Source organism: Chiloscyllium punctatum, chromosome 36 (genome assembly GCF_047496795.1).
Source record: "Chiloscyllium punctatum isolate Juve2018m chromosome 36, sChiPun1.3, whole genome shotgun sequence".
Lineage (NCBI taxonomy): Eukaryota > Metazoa > Chordata > Chondrichthyes > Orectolobiformes > Hemiscylliidae > Chiloscyllium > Chiloscyllium punctatum.
In genome coordinates this window covers 23,763,854-23,781,420 of record NC_092774.1, presented here as the reverse complement: position 1 = coordinate 23,781,420, position 17,567 = coordinate 23,763,854, and the positions used below count along the sequence as shown (strand labels likewise).

At 46.0% G+C, this 17,567-nt stretch overlaps 1 non-coding gene across 1 annotated transcript; it reads right to left on the bottom strand.

Moving 5' to 3' along the window:
- Positions 1-12,605: 12,605 nt before the first annotated feature.
- On the bottom strand, positions 12,606-12,677 carry trnae-cuc (transfer RNA glutamic acid (anticodon CUC)). The gene has a single exon. It is a non-coding gene; the product is annotated as a tRNA-Glu (tRNA).
- Between the last annotated feature and the right edge of the window lie 4,890 nt (positions 12,678-17,567).

The following is a 17,567-nucleotide window of genomic DNA, read 5'->3' as shown; positions in this document are numbered from 1 at the left end:
ATCTATTACTTTAAATCGATAACCCTGCATTTCCCATGGCTAACCCACCTGACCTGCACATCCCTGGACACTAGGCAATTTAGCACAGCCAATCCAAATCAAGGCCAGTGAGCAATGTAGTGATTTGGAAACCAAATACTAGAGAATGATAGAAAGGGACAAGGAGAATAAATGCACTAGCAATCAAAACTGGATTCTAACCATCACAAAAAATAAAACTAAAACTCAGTATGTGAATGTGTGCTGCATTGTTACAAAAGCGAATTAATTGACAGCACACATTGAAGAGAATAATTATGATCTGAGACTCCTTACAGAGATGTGGCTTCAGAATGACAAGGATTGGATCCGGAATATCGAAGGGATACGTGGCATTCAAGTCGAGTGAGAAGCTCAGTAATGGTAGAGGGTGGGCACTGCTAATCAAAGCACTGATAACATGGTAGTCTGGTGTCAGCTCGGATTTCAGGTCCTGATTTCTCTGTCCTCTGATCTCCCTGTTCCCACAGAGTTAAATGTTGTCTGTTCTCAGCTCTGCTCGATTTCTGTTGAAGCTTTGACCCCCTTTTACACCTTCTGGAGCAATAAAATATTCTGAGCCTCCTGAAAATGACACATTATCTATACCCCTCCTGATTTTAAAAATCTCTAAAGTTATCTGACAACTTCCTCGGCTCCATTGGAAAAATGTCCCAGCTTCTTCTTAATTCAAACCCTCCATTCCCTGCAACACGCTGGAAAGGTCGGGAATAGGGAATTGTATCAAATCACATAAATGTATTGTCTGAAACAATCCAGCTGTGTTCTGGCCTGAGATATTGAGAGTCCCTGGTGTAAGTAATTACGAATGCAATAATTTTGGTCACAGAATTGAACAATCATTTTGCAACAAAGGGGTCTACTTTGATAAGGAGGTAGCGGTCATTTCTAGGGTAAGTGAACAGTTTGTAGATCAGGGAGATGAAGTTCCGACACTTGGGAAGGGCAAGAAATGAATTTGATAAATAAGACAAAGAACTGTGGATGCTGGAAATCTGAAACAAAAACTAAGAACACGGTAAAAACTCAGCAGGACTGGAAGCATCTGTGGAGAGAAAGCAGAGTTAAACTTTCGAGTCCAACAACTCCTCTTCGGGATTCTGAAATAGTTTGTGAGAACCCCTTAAGTCATATGCCCAGCTTTAAGACCATAATTCATAGGAGCAGGATGAGGCCATTTGGCCCATCGAGTCTGCTCCACCAGTCGATCATGGCTGATATGTTTCTCTTTCCCATTCTGTTGCCCTCTCCTCATAACCCTTGACCCCTTACTAATCAAGAACCTATCTCTGTCTTAAATGCCCTCAATGACTTGGCATCCTCAACCCTTCTCCTACTGGAAACATCATCTCCACGTCCACACTATCCAGGCATAGAATAGCACAGCGCTGCCTGACCCACCGTGATCTCCAGCATTTGTTGTTTTCATAAAGGATTCCAGCATCCACAACAACGCGCTTCTAAATTTTGTACCCAGTTGGTTAGCGCTCCCTGGATCCCGTGAGATTTAACCTTACTCAACAACCACTGTGTGGTACAATTAACAAAGTTCCCAGCCCCCACCTCTTTCTGCACTCATGGGCAGCACGATGGATCAGTGGTTCGCACTGCTGCCTTACAGCGCCAGGGATCCGCTTTCGATTCCAGCCTTGGGGCGACTGTCTGTGTGGAGTTTGCACATTCTCCCTGCCGTGTCTGCTGGGTTTCCTCTGGGTGCTCTGGTTTCCTCCCAGAATCTAATGATGTGCAGTTTCGGGAGAAGTGGCCATACTAAATGGGCCCATAGTGTGCAGTAAGTGTCGTGGAATGGGATAAGGGAAAGTGTCCACATGGGTTACGCTTTGGATGGTCGATGTGGACTTGTTGGGCTGAATTGCGTGTTTCCACATTGCGGGAATCCTACGTGGCATTCCCCCAAATCCAGAGTCTCAGCACTCTTGGTTTTTCCCATGGACAGTGTGGGGGAGGGAAACAATGTTTTACACGGGAGTAAAGTTCAGTGAGTGTGAAGCTAAAAGTAAACGCATTGCTTCAGCTATTTTCCCCGGTATACCAGAAGATGAGGAGTGATCTGACAGACGTTGAGAGAATCATGAGAGGCATGGATAGGATAAATAGACAAGGTCATTTCCCTGGGATGGGAGAAGTCCAGAACAGGAGGATAATATGTTTGGGGTGAGGGAGGCAAGTGTAAGGAATGATCTGCCGGAGGAAGTGGTGGATGTAGGTCCAATTATTACATTTAAAAGGCATCTGGATGGGTATATGAATAGGAAGAGTTCAGAGGGATATGGGCCAAGTGCTGGTAAATGAGACGAGATTAATTTAGGCTATCTGGTCGCAATGGATGAGTTGGACTGAAGGACCTGTTTCTGTGCTGTGTATCTGTGTGACTCTGGCTTGTCTGTAATGTTTGCCATGTCCGAATGTTCAGTTTCTGTCTGGTGTCGGTGACAATGCCTTGATATCTCATTTCCTCCATCTCCCCTCTTCCACCTTCCAGATGTTAACCATTTCGTGTCTGGTTGTTTCTCAAGAAGCTGCATTGAAGGTTCAGCCTGAATTAACACTTTTTTTTGCTTCCCAAAATTAGACTTACTCACTCCTAGATGTCGTGAAAGATACTAACTTTCAGGTGGAGGTATCCAAAATTCAGAGGTGTCTGTCTTGATGTTTTCATTTTTCGGTCTCTGTAAGATCCTGAATCAGTACCGTCGGGAGGATTAGTTTGAGCGGAGTGAGAATAGAGGGGTGAGCCGGGGTGGGATGGTGCTTTCAATTTTGTGGGAAAAGAAAAGAATGTTCTGCAGAAAGTAGAATTGCTTGTTTGGAATTTCTAACCTGGACTGACAGTGATGACTTTTGTAATCTCTTTTTACAGATTATTTGAAGATCTGAAGACGGACGTTTCAATATCAATAGATGAAGAGCTTTGCCTGAAACATTGACTCTGCTGCTCCTCAGATGCTGCCTGATCTGTTGTGCTTTGACTCTGACTCTCCAGCATTTGCAGCCCTCAATTTCACGTCAATGTCTGGCAGTCACTGAATCCATCGGGAATATAACAATTTTCGACTATGATTCTGTGAGAAGGAACCAAGCTTTTTGGTTCCTCTTTCAGTACGTTTTCAGCATCAGTGAGACTGGAAGAGAGACCCGACTGTTGCAGCACTCTGATTGTGGAGGCAGTAAAAGTTATACAGACTGGGAAGAGGAATTCACGGCAGGGAGGTGCTGTACACGCGTTTGTGTGCAGCTGAAGCTTCGGTCATGGAGAAACCCAAGGAATCCCGTCCCGTGGAGAAACCATGAAAATGTGGTGACTGTGGGAAAGCCTTCCGTTTCCCATCTGACCTGGAGACTCATGGGCGCAGTCACACCGGGGTGAGACTGTTCTCCTGCTCTGAGTGCGGGAAGACCTTCAGCAATTCCTCTGTACTGCAGAGGCACCAGGTGGTCCACACAGGCGAGAGGCCATTCTCCTGCCCCGAATGCGGGAAGGCCTTCAGCTATTCCTCCGTCCGACTGATCCACCTCGGGGTCCACATATTAGAGAAACCCTTCAGCTGCTCCAAGTACGGGAACTCTTTCAACGATACCTCTGCCCTGCTGAGGCACCAGCGGGTCCACACCGGGGAGAGCCCATTCTCCTGCCTCAAGTGTGGGAAGGGCTTCACCCAGGCATCCCACCTTCGGGTCCATACGGGGGAGAGGCCCTTCCCCTGCCCAGAGTGCGGGAAGGCCTTCAGCAATTCCTCCCACCTGCTGAGGCACAGGTGGGGCCACACCGGGGAGAGGCCGTTCACCTGCCCCGAGTGGAAGCGGAGGTTCTCATCATTCTGCACCTTGCAGAAGCACCAGCGGACACACCAGTGCTCCCAACAATCTGATTCTGCTGGTGAAGCTGCTGTGGGTCACTGAGAGGACTGAACCCCTGCACATTCTGACAGTGCCTATAGTGGGAGAGTCGGTCGGTTTGTTTTTGTTTTCTGGCGTCGTGCTCCCCCACCCCTGCAACTTTGCTTCCATTGGGCACTGCTGCTCGTTGAGACCAGGAGCGTTCCAGTTAAAGAATTGTTGGCTCTTTCTGGGAATGAGTCCCAGCCTGTAAGAAATGGCTGAATACAGGGGTGTGTATTCACATTCAGCAGTGACTTTTAAATTCGATTTATAGTTACGTGTCTGTGAAACAGTCATAGTCCAAAGATTGCACAAAGGCTTGGCAATCCATTGTTGGAAACTGCTTGCTTGAATTGGTAAGTTAAAAAAAAAGTTCTTTCTTAATTTGCCGCTTAAGTCTCTGTCTCTGAGATGGTGGGGGGCTTGATCAAAGGGTTTAAATCATTGCTATTAATTAGATTATCGCCTTTAACTTTGCCCTAGAAAATTTGCCGTATTTATAATTTGGTTGTTGTTTAAATTATAATGTTGATATGCAAGATCTGTTCTTCATCAAGTCTGGTTCGGGACAGTTGAGAAATTGAGGGACATTGCATGTTTAAATTTCAATGTGTTGTGAATCTGGTGACAGTGACATTCATTTGTATTGGGTTACTTACCCTTAGTTGTAGTGTCTTCCACCCCAACTATTCACTATGGTAGTGAGTTCCACAGTCTCACCACACTCTGAGGTTTTTCATGAAATCCTTAGTAGAGAATTGTAAGGGAAAATGTTGACAAGGGCAGAATATAGGGTCGTAACTGCAAAAGCCAGGAAGACATTCGACAAAGTAAAACCATGACAATGTCGGGATAAATCAGGAACTTTGACAGCAATGAAGAGGTCACACGTCAGAGTTCAAGAAATTGGTGGTGACAAACAGAAAAAGTACTCAGCAGATATTGGATATTGTAATTAAGCAAGTTTCAAGATGCTGCAGTTGGTTGAATACGATAATAAGAGATGAAATAACCAAAACCACTCATGTAATTTGATGTTGGTAACCATAAAGCAAGTGCATACTATTGATTGATATAGGCCAATTGCGTGCAAGTAGGCCATTCAGCCCATCGAGTCAACATTGACTGACCGTCCCACCCAGACCCAGTTCGTTACCCACCACCACATGCTGCTCTCGAAAGAAGTGAATTTCAAAGACTCGAGAACACTTGTGAGAAAAACAAAACTTTCCTATCTTAAATGAGAGACTAGTCTCTGGCTAGAATTGAGTTGACATTACATTTACATTAACTCCTCTCCAGATGTTATACAGCTCCATCGGATCATCTGTTTCTTCTAAACTCAAACTGATACAAGCCCAGCCTGACATCCCCTTGTCCCCGATTATAAGTTGAGTAAATGAGCGACCCTCGACCTCACTGGCATGACAAAGGATGCCCTCAATCCAAGTTGACCTTAACTGTCCAACCTCTTGACCCCCACGCCACAATGTGGTCAGCCGCAACTCAGCCCTGAACGAGAGCAGAGGAACTGAATAGACAGCAGTGAGGTGGACATTGCATTCCCAGAGAATATTGTTCAAGTGTGAAATTTGTTCAGCTCGCATTTGGATCACTGCAGGGACTATGTCTCCTGTCATTTAAATGTCTTTGATCCCAATAACAGTCTAGTTTTGTTGTACATTGTGTGTGTTTTATCTGTGTGTCACGACATGATTTTCTGTTATTGTCATTCCCATGAGGATGTGTGAATTCAGCACCAGATAATAGTCTCAGTTCTGAATTTTCCTTGAGGATTGGTATAGTACGGACTAAGTGTCAGTCAGATTGGAAGAAGCTCGACTGTTTATTTAACCCTTTGCTGTCCTTCCCCTGGGACTATGAATGGGGAAGTGTAGAGGAAGTTTTACTCTGTAGCTAACCCAATGCAGTCTCTGTCTTGGCAGTGCTTGTTGGGGACAGTGTTGAGGTAGCTTCACTTGCAATTGAAGAGTAGAGGAAGCTTTATTCTGATTGTCATCCCATGCTGTCCTTGTCCTGGGAGGTTTAGATGGCATCTATAATTGAAGTGAGTGCAGACTTGGCTGTGGGAGTGGAGGGTACTTGTACCTGAGCACGCCCATCTTTGAGATTGCTGTGCTGATCAAGACAATCTCAGACACCTTCATGCACTTTTCCAACCAACCACAGGGTGGTTAAGGATGGGTATAAATGCTGGCATTGCCAGCGATGCCCACACCCCATGCATGAATAAATACTTTCTGTTTAAAAGTTTACATTCACGTTCCAAACCCTCTAATGTATGATTACTTACATGGAAAATTCTTGTCTGTTTATAATTTCATATTAAAACATAGGAATGTGTCAACCATATAGAAATATAACAAGAACAACAAATGGAGAATTTAACAGGTAATGAACAGGACCAGAATGGTGAGTCAGCCTGACCTCCAAGGCTGAGAGAGTTCTCCCAGATGTTGAAGTTACACCAGTCCCTTTTACTCTTGCAGCTTCCCCAAAAGTTTGTCCCTGATGTAAGATCATTCAATGACCCGAAGTACGAACTGTTTTTATCTCCATAACTGGTGCCAGACTTGCTGAGTAATTCCAGCCCTTCTGCTCGACCCTTTTATGGGATTTGAGCTTCCTTAAGTCAGTGCAATGAAGAACTGCAGATGATAGAGATCTGAAACACAAAAATGCATCAAATGCTGGAGAAACTGAATAGGACTGGCAGCACATGTGGAGAGAGAAGCAGAGTTAGCATTTCAAGTGCTGTGACCCTTCTTCACAACTGTTCTGGACTCAAGCCAGGATATTGTCTTTGTTTCTTTCTCTCTCTCTCCACCAGTGTTGCCAGACTGGCTGAGTTTTTAGGACAATTGACGTCAGTGCCATCGATACCATACTGAGACTTACTTTGTGTTCCCCATTTATGATTTGAATTATTCACATCTTACCTCTTGCTGTGGTGGGATTTGAACTCATGTTCCCTAGATTACTCATCCTGTGACATTATGACTACACTGTTGTTTCCCATTCTTTGCTATTTTGTGTTTGTTGTTCACGTCTTTGTCTTCTGATGTTTGGGAAATTGAACCTGTTTAAAAGATTGCCCTAAACTTGTCCCTTTGACCAAGTATTTGGTCACCTGTCTCATCTGTGCTCCGGTCTTGTGATTTTTAAAGGAATTCTCATAATGTTCATGTGAAGCACTTTGAGATAGTTAACTGTACCGCAGGTATTACTTGAATGCAGCTTGTGTCCCTATCTTAATATCTGAAAGTACAGGGTCATATTTTAAATGTCAAAGACAAAACTGAGGATGATTTCTTTTCTTTCTGAGGGTTGTGTGTCTTCTTCAAAAGGCAGTGGATTCAAAATCTTTAAGGCAGAGGTAGATAGGTTCTTGATAACCAAGTGGATGAAAGATTGTCGGGGATGTGTTGGAATGTAGAGTTGAGGTTGAATTCAGATCAGCCATGATCTTATTGAATGTTGCAGCAGGCTCGAAGTGCCCAGTGGCCTACTCCCGCCCATTATATGTTTGGATCAAGCAGTCTGTGTCTCCCCTCTTAGAGCTATGAACTGGGTAATTCCTTTCCAATATTGCCCCTTGTAGACAGTTAATTTCACACCGATGGCCCCCTATTGGGAGCAGGCACATTGTAGCAATTGCAGTACTTCTTGTGTTAATTTTGTTGCTTCTTACTCAGTGTTGCTGAGAATCTTCGAAATAAAAACCAAAACACTTCTATTATTATCGCACGAATAGAAGTGTAGGTTTGGATGTAACATTGTTGAATTAGCCATTCCCATCTTTTCCAGAATTCTGTGTTTAAGGCCCTCGAGTCTGGTTTCTACCCCTGAAACAGTTCATATAAATGTCATATTTGACATCCCTTGTAATGGTAACAGGGATGAACATTCCCTCATCGACCTGCGGACAGCCTTGATCAGGGTTAATGACAGTACTGACCCTCTCCAGCATCACTCTATCCTCTGGGAGGGTATGATTTTAGCGTCTTCCGTTCTTATTTGTTTTACCGTAGCTGCTGGTGTTGGCATCTATACTGATGATAACCAAATGTGCCTGAACACCACTTCTCTCCCGACTCCTCTGTCATTCATAATTTACCAATAATTTTATCTGAATGCCTGCCCAATTTCCAGCATTGGATAACCATAAACATTCTCTTAGTTAAATATTGTGAAGTGTGAAGCCATTGTTTTAGTCCCCAAGTTCGACCTGAGCCCCCGTCCCCCCCCCACCCCCACCCCAGTAACTCTGTTGACAGCCTTCATGTCACATTAAAACTAGGATCGATAGATTTGTGAAGAGTCGGGGGATGAACAGTTGCAGGAAAAGGGCAGGAAAGTGAATGTGGGGAATGCCAGATCACCCAGAATCCTACTGAATGGAGAAGCAGGCTCAAGGGGCTGAATGGCATATTCCTGTTCCTATTTCTTATGGTTCCCGAGCCCTTACCTCTGATACAGGACACTGACTTCAGTATGTGCCATTACTGAGAGTGCTGATGTTCCCTTGTGTAATATCAACAACTTAGCAGCTGCTAAAACCTCTTGCTCCTTTGTTACCTCTGAACACAATAAGCCAATGTGTTCAGGGGAGGCGATGGCTGACTTTATTGTCACCAGACTATTCACCCAGGTAATGTTCTAGGGACTTGTGTTCAAAACCTGCCATGGCAGATGATGGAATCTGAAATCAACATAAATCCGGAATTAAGAGTCAAATGATGATCTCGTTGTGGTTTGTTGTAAAAACTTATCTGGTTTCCTGCTGTCCGAACCTGGTCTGATCTACATGTGATTCAGATCCACTGTCAGCTGGTTGAATCTTCACTGCCCTTTCAATCAAAACCTCCACTATAACTTCCCTACTTTAATACTCCATTTAAAGGTCAATCTCCCTTTTGCCTTCCCTATTAGTCACTGTACTCCCAGAAGCAGGATTGTGGTTCAGTTTAAAGTAGGTCCTATATCTCTGATTACATCGATACACAAGGCAGTGAAGAAAGGTTTAGGCACACTAACCTTCATCAGTTCGGGAATTGAGTATAGATATAGTTATGTTGTCGTTATACAGGACGTTGATGAGGCTGCACCTGGAATATTATGATTAGTTTTGGTCCCCTTGGTGTTCTGACTTCTGACTTCTTCAACTCTGGGTTTGTGTTGAACTTGATGGGATACATTGTCCAACTCAGCATGTTTAAATAGTATCGCTCAGAGGGATTCATGTGAAACTTTTCAGGAGGTGAGCTCAACAAGATTGAAGTATTCAAAGTTACTTGGACTCTATTTTAAACTTAGATCAGGACTAGTAGTCAGAGTCACATACAGCATGGAAACAGACCCTTTCGTCCAACTTGTCCATGCTGACCTGATATCCTAAATTAATCTAGTCCCATTTGACAACACCTGACACAAATCCAGTGGCAGCTCATTTCATATAAGTACCACCCTCTGCATGAAGATGTTGTCCCTTTAATATATTTCGCCTCTCACCCTAAACCTATGCCCTCTAGTTCTGGACTCCCCCATCCCAGGGAAAATACCTTGTCCATTACCCTGTCCATGCCCCTCATGATTTTATAACCTCTATTAGGTCACTCCTCTGCCTCTGATGGTCCAGTGAAAACAGTCCCAGCCTATTCAGCCTCTCCCTGTCGCTCAAATCCTCCAACCCCCAGCAACATTCCTGTAAATCGTTTCTCACAGAGAAGTCAACGTTTCAATCATGAAGAAGGGTTAATTCCCAAACTGCTGACTACTCCACATCCTGGTGCTGCCTGGCTTGCTGCATTCTCCCAACCTCCTGCTTGCCTACTTCGGGTTGCAATATGTAGTGGCTCAGTGTTTACCACTGCAGGCCCACCGTGTTGGGGACCCAGGTTTGATTCCAGCCTTGGGTGGCTGTCTGTGAGGAGTTTTCATATTCTCCCAGTGTCTGCGTGGGTTTTCTCTAGGTGGTCCTGTTTTCTTCCATCGTCCAAAGATGTTCAGGTCATGTGGATTGGCCATGCTTAATTGCCCATACGGTTAGGTACATTAGTCAGAGGGAAATGGGTCTGGATGGGTTACTCTTCGGAGGGTCGATGTGGACTTGTTGGGACAAATGGCCTGTTTCCACACTGTAGATAATCCCATCTGCACTACTTTTGTCACTAACGTATTGCTGAGTAGACTCGATGGGCCGAATGGCCTAACTTCTGCTCCAATGCTCTTGCGGTCTTACGTTTCTCTGGATCATTTCATTTGGCAATGTGCAGTCCCTGGCTCAATGAGCAGCAGTTTCCAATGAAAGCAAAGCTCATATGTTGGTTGAACTCCTACAGTGTGGAAACAGGTCCTTCAGCCCAACACATCTGCACAGATTCTCTGAAGAGTAACCCACTCAGATCCATTTTCCTACCCTCCATAAATTGCACACAGACCCCCAAGGGTGGAAGTATTCCTGGGTTCCTGGTGCCATGAGGCAGCAGTGCTAACCCTGAGCCACCATGGGGTTGTAGTTGTAGGGGGTGGGACAGGCAATTGCAGTCCAGCAGAAAACAAAAACAGCCCACCTACTCTCCCACTGCACCCACTGGCAGGAGGTTCAGTCCTGGGGGGTGACTAAAGGCAGCGTTACTGGTGGGATCTGATTGCTGGGTGCGCTGGTGCCCCCGCTGGTGCTTCCGCAAGTTGCAGGAAAACATGAACCTCTTCCCACACTGGGGCCAGCTGAAGGGCCTCTCCCCCGTGTGGACACACTGGTGCTTCAGCAGGGCGGAGGAATTGCTGAAGGACTTCCCGCACTCAGGGCAGCAGAAAGGCCTCCCCTCTCCACCCCCCATCCACCCGTGTGGACCAGCTGGTACTTCAGCAGTGTGGAGGAGCGGGTAAAGCCCTTCCCACACTCGGGCAGGAGAATGGCATCTTCCCGGTTTGGACGGACTGGGGCATCAGCAGGGCTGAGGAATTGATGAAAGCCTTCCTGCACTTAGGCAACTGAACGACCTCTCCCCCATGTGGACCCACCAATGGGCCAGCAGGTCGGAGGAAAGAGCAAAGCTCTTCCTGCAATCGGGGCAGAAGAACGGCTTCTCCTCAATATGGACCCACTGGTGTCTCAGCAGGTGGGAAGAACTGCTGAAGGCCATCTCGCACTTGGGGCCGGAGAACAGCCTTCCGTGGTGTGGACCAACTGGTGCGTCAGCAGGGCAGAGGAATCACTGAAGGCCTTCCCACACTCAGGGCAGCAGAACGGCCTCTTCCCCTCTGTGGACCCATTGGTGCTTCGGAACCCTTTCAAATTTCACAAATTCCGTCTGATAGGAGGGAGACTAGAATTGTACACAATATTTCAAAAGTGGTCTAAAAAGTGTCCTGTACAACCACAACACAACCTTCCAACTCCAATACTCAGTCAGAGGATTGCGAAATCTTTCAAAACCCACAAAAAACAAACAGGAAAGAATGGAGGGTCAAACCGAATTTTTGAGAGTCACCTTGAAATATCAATGAGAAATCGGCAGAGAGGGGGTTTATTGGGTACCCGTTCTCCTTAAATACACTATATATGTAATTCTCTTGTGCTCTTCGTAGTTTCTCTGTGCTGCAGTGTGAAGTGGCTCGTTGAAATAATCTCCTGATGCAGCTTCGTTTGTGGGTGTTGGGATGATTGCTTCTGCAGTTAAGTATTTGGTTTGGGTCTGTTGTTTTTCTGTAGATGCCAGTTTGAAGTTCCCCATTGACTGTTCGCTCTACTGTGACATCAAGGAATGGCACTTTGTTGTTGTTCTCCTCCCCGTCAAACCAGGAGCCCCCCTTAGACCATAGTCTCACTACTTGGAACACCAATATACAGACTAATCAAAGGCCTCCACTGAAGGCTAAAACGCCGAGTCGAAGATTCACTCCACTCCATTTACTCCATCCAAGAATTCCTGAACACCAAAAACACTGAGATTGAAGAGGATGGATTAATGTTGTCCTTTGACATAACAGTCCTGTTCACATCCATTAACATTAACGTGGCCAAAGAAAACTGAAGACACTACTCGAAGAACCAAAGACACAAACACAGCATCAACTTCATCAGCAAAGATAGCACTGTCAAGCTTGTGGAACTGTGCCTTACCATCCACTTCATATTCAATAACAAGCCCTACAAACAAATCAACGAAATACGCACGAAACCTCCAGCATCAGGATTCCTAGCAGAAGCAATAATGCAGAGACTCGAACAGACAGCCCTTTCAACGATCCAACCCAAACTTTGGGTCCGCTACAGCGATGACACTTTTGTCATCAAAAAATGAAACAAATTAGAGGAAACCTACAACACCATCAACAATCTCCTTACTGGCATAAAATTCACAAAAGAGGAGAACAACAACAAAGTGCCATTTCTAGATGTCACAGTGGAGCGAACAGTCAATGGTAAATTCAAAACAGCGTCTACAGGAAAACAATGCACGTGAACCAAGAACTTAACTACAGAAGCAATCACCCCTACACATACAAACATATCTGAATCAGGACACTATTTCAACGAGCCACGGCACACTGCAGCACCCAGGAACTACGAAGATCAATAAATAACTGTACAGAGCATTTAAGAAGAACGGGGAGCCTACAAACCCCCTGAAAACAGATTCCCTGACCGGGAATCGAACCCGGGCCGCGGCGGTGAGAGCGCCGAATTCTAACCACTAGACCACCAGGGAGATACAAGCACCACCTGATAGCTCTACTGAAAATTACTTCCCTGCCCGGAAATCGAATCCACGCCATGGTCGGTCGAAGGCTTTCACCTGTGTATCCAACAATGTCATTTCTTGTATCCATTGCACCTGATGCAGTCCCTCGACATTGGGGAGACTGGAGACTCCTCGCAGAGTCAGGTCACAGCGCTTGAGGGAACATCTTCAGGACACCAGCACCAATCAACCCCATCGCCCTATGGCCCAACATTTCAAATCCCCTCCCACTCTGCCGAGCACATGAAGTTCCTGGGCCTCCTCCAGCGCCGCTCCCTCCCCACCCGATGCCTGGAGGATGAACGTCTCATCTTCCGCTTGGGGTAAATTCAACCCCAGGCCATCAATGTGGACTTCATCAGTTTCCTCATTTCCCCTCCCCCTACCTTACCTCAATTTTTTTTTAGATTACTTACACTATAATCTCTTGATATTTATTCTGTGTCTTACCATCCTACTCAACAGCAACCTGATGAAGGAACAGCGCTCCAAAACCGAGTGCTTCCAACTAAACCTGTTGGACTATACCCTGGTGTTTGTGTCATTTTAAAACTTTGTTTCCAGTGAATACAGCCCGCACCTCCCTCTGTTGCCAGTAAACTTTGCAATGCCAATGAAACAATAAGCCTGCAGTCCTAAAAAATTTACAATTTCGAACAATACCATCTACTCATTCACTGTTTCTTCTGAGACACGACATTGGAAACTCTGTGCTGCTGGCTGAAAGAAATGAGAAGCTGTTGGATCTCCCAGCTTTCAATGAGAGTTTAAGGCTGACGGAAAGTTCAGGTAACCTTCACTGCGACCCAACTTTGTTGCAGCTTCAGATCTCCACATCACAAGGCGTACAAGAAGTAGCTTTTCTAAAAAAAAAGCACCTCAAGCTCAAAGTGCACACGCTCACCCCCACTCCTCCCACATTATTGGTTAGTTGAGTTGTCCCTTTGTTCCTGGATCCTTCGTACAGCCGGGTAAAGCATGCAGCTGGGACGACTGAGTGAATCCTTTCCCGCAACGGCAGTTTCCATCACTGAAAAGGACATGAGTAAATCAGACGTGTTTTTGCCCTCTGAAAATGGTTTCATCCTTAGCTTCTGAAGTCCAGATTACTGACCGAATCCCAATTCTGCCAACTGCCGCGACGGGATTCGAACCTGAGAGTCCCCAGAGCTGGGTTGTTAGCGGCGCTCGGCCATCGCTCCTTCCATCCCCCCTGCGATGGCACGTGAATGCGCTGGTGCCTCCGCAGGTGGGAGGAGCAGGTGAAGCCCTTTCGGCACTGACAGCAGGTGAATGGCCTCTCTCCGGTGTGGACCCACTGGTGGGTCAGCAGTGCAGCTGACTAAGTGAACCCTCTCCCGTACATGGGGCACGTGAATGGCTTCTCTCACTTGTGGACCCACTGGTGCGTCTCCAGATGGCTGATCCGACTGAAACCCTTCCTGCACACCGAGCAGGTGAATTGCCTCTCCCCACTGTGAATACGTCTGTGGGTTTCCAGCACTGATGGGGAAGGGAATCCTTTCCCTCAGTCCCCACATTTCCACAGTTTCCCCATTGGGGGAGCTTTCCTTGTGTTGGTCTGGGTTTGAAATTACAATCAGAACGGGGACATCGTCTATCCCCACTGTCAGGGATGAGACTTTGATACCCCCAAGCTGAGTAAATGGTGTGAAGCACTTTTCACAGTCAGCGCACTGAATCTCCCTCATTCGGTGTCTCAGTATTCTTCCTGCCGCACCAGTGTCCAAAATCTCTCAAGCAAACAAAAGCAACCATGTCTTCTTGATTGGAATGGATGCTGATATTCAAGTCCCAATGAATCAAGTGGCTCTGTCAGAAGTTGATGTGTCATTTGTTTTCAGATTTCTTTCGGCATGTCTTCCTGCAAAAAAAATCACAAAATAAGTGGTCATTGTCAGTACACTTAAACGAACATAACATAGGTGGCAGTTCGTGTAGTTTGCCAGATGCCTGCTGATCACATAATACCCAGCACACAGAAACCTGAAATCCCTCATGCAGCCAGATAGGCTCAGGTGTGTTTAGAGGAAAACTTCATTCAATTCTAATCTAATCTAATCTTAAACTAAATACGTGTACATATATATATATCAATATGCCAATCCTTTCAATGCGGCTCAGTTCCATGAGAAACTGCACTTTTAATTGTGAACATGAGGAAAAAAGCAATCATTTTCCAGGGTGCAAACTGCATACGGGACAAACTGAGGGAATACACAAGGAACATACCTAAAAGGGAGATAGAAAGTATTTGAGCACCTTTGCAGAATCTGCTCCCTCTCTGGATTCACTCCAGTTGCGACAAGTAAACCTCCCTGGGGGTCAGGCAGCCCTGCATCGGGAAGCACTGGGATGGTCAACTACGACCAGTTTACATGGAGAACACATCTCCACATTAAACAGCCTCGAGGCAAACTTCCCTTCCTTCCACTTAAAGTTCAAGACCCCTCAAAGCGAAATTCCCCAGGTAAGTTTGGAAGAATTTCTTCCAGGTGTTCACGAATCATTTCTATGAGCACTTTGTTAAAGTTTGAATATTGCGAGTTTTGAAAATTAGTGATTCTGAGCGAAATCACAGTTCGAAAAACAGAATGTGGGAATTTAGACAGAGTTTATTTTTGCACATCGACGATATGTCTGCACAACAGCATATGACACGACAGCAGAGAAGATCTTCTGACGTCATTCTCAAACGTGCCTGCCACACGCCAGATGAAAAGCTGAATACTTCTGTGGAAAAACTGCCGAGCAATGCAGGAGAATGGCACAACGGGTGTGTGTTGGGACCGTAACCCAAAAGAGAAACCATTCTCTCCTATTCATTCAACGTCGTCTTTAGCAGCTTTCCCGTATAACGGCGCTCTGTTCTGCACCTTGCCTTCTCATCTGCTTCCCAAAAAAGCTTCGACATAAATATTTCACAATGATATACTGGCCCAATGTGTACAGTTGAGGTGGCAACCTCTGAGTGGTCTCCTGTTCTCTGTATCCTATGTTGAGGAGGGCAATGCTTGTCACTGGCCACTCGGGTGTCAGAGAAAAGTTTCGAAACAGTGGAGGGAGCCCGATTCCTGGGGACGGGACAAACAGCAACAGGGAGACAGAATGAGAAGCAGCTGTTCTGGAAACCCTTCGTCACTTGCAATTCTGAGAGCAATGTCAAATGTATTTCACACTTAGCAAGTGTCAGCTGGCTCAAGAGGTGTGTGGTGGATGAGGAATGAACCGTTCTTTGGCTTGTTGGTCTAGGGGCATAATTTTCCCAGAGAGTCTTTAACTGTACAGACTTGTGCGCGGTCGGGGATTCAAATCCCAGACGAGGCTGCGTCTCTTAACTTGATTTGTGCAAAAATGCCCGATTAATTTTCTCAAAAAGCACCTTCGTGAAACGAGGTTGGGCTGCCTGGAGGACGAATGGGGCAGTGAAATGGTTGGAGATCGCGTTGAACAGGTTGACGTGAGTGGTGCGGTGTGTGAGGAATGTCAGCAATAAAGGTCGATTGAAAAATTGGGCCAGCTCTCCTCGGAGAACCGAAGTTTTCCAAGTCAGTAGGAGCCTAGAAACAGGAAATAATGCTGTGAAAATGCTCCCATGCCTGAAAGGATCTATAGTGATTCGGCAGAGATTTAAAGTCACGAAGACGAGCGAATGCAGTAGACGAGGTTGCGGAAAATGTGCAGGTAAAGTGCTGCTTCACCTGAAAGGTATGTTCGAGCCTGGAAGGATATTCAGGAGGGAGCAGGTAAATTGTGCTTCCGAGTAAAAACAGAATGTGGCAATTTAGACAGAGTTAATATTTGCTTGTCGGCGATATGTCTGCCGGTGCGTGATGGGAGCATAAGCCAGAAGGGAAACCATCTTCCCTGAGAGTACTCTGTTCAGCATCTTGCCTTTCAAACTACTTCCTGAGTGTCTACATGCCCAGTATCATACCGATACTGTCGCGAAACTCACACCGTTCAAATTACGTGCTTTTGGAGGTCTGAGTGGTCTTCTCCTGTTCTTCGTCGGTTTCCTATGAACTGAATCGCAAAACCACTTCTCTGAGATGCCAATGAACTGATAACATTGAAACGCATACCTTGTGGTTTCGTGCCTTCCCTGCAGTAGTTCGCCAAGTCCGTTCCGACGTGAATGACAAGACGATCCGCATGTCAGAAACCGCATCCCGGGGACAGAATGACAAGCAGATGTTCTGGAAACTCTTTGCTGCTTGCAATTCTTGGAGCAAAGTGGAATGTATTTCACACTGAGCAAGTTTCAGCTGGCTCCGAGTCTCCAGTGTACGCTGCTCTCTTTCCCGCCAGCTCAGAGAACAATAGGAGGGACAAAGGAGTGAATAACGATCCGTGTGGGAGGGTGAATAACTGTTAATGGAGACCGTTAGTGGCTAACAATAAGTAGTGTGTCGTAGCAGACTATGTGATAACAAGGGCTCGTATGTGTGTGGTAGGGGTCAAGGACATGGGGGATTTCAGGCCCTAAAGTCATGGAACTCGATCTTGAAGACCGGAGGGCTGTAGGGTTTTGAAGTGGAATATGAGGCGTTGTTCTTCCATCTGGAGCTGAGCTTTGCTGGAACACTGCTGCAAGCCTGAGACAGAGATGTTGGCCAGGGAACATGGTGGCGTGTTAAAGTGGCAGGAAAGCAGAAGCTCAGAGCCTGTTTTTGTGGGCAGAACCGAGATGTTCTGCGAAGCAGTCATCCAGTTTATACTTGGTGCTCCGTTGGGGAAACGACACTGTGAGCAGCGAATGCAGTAGACTAGGTTGCGGCAAATGTGCAGGTAAAGTGCTGCTTCACCTGGAAGGTATGTTCGAGCCTGGAAGGA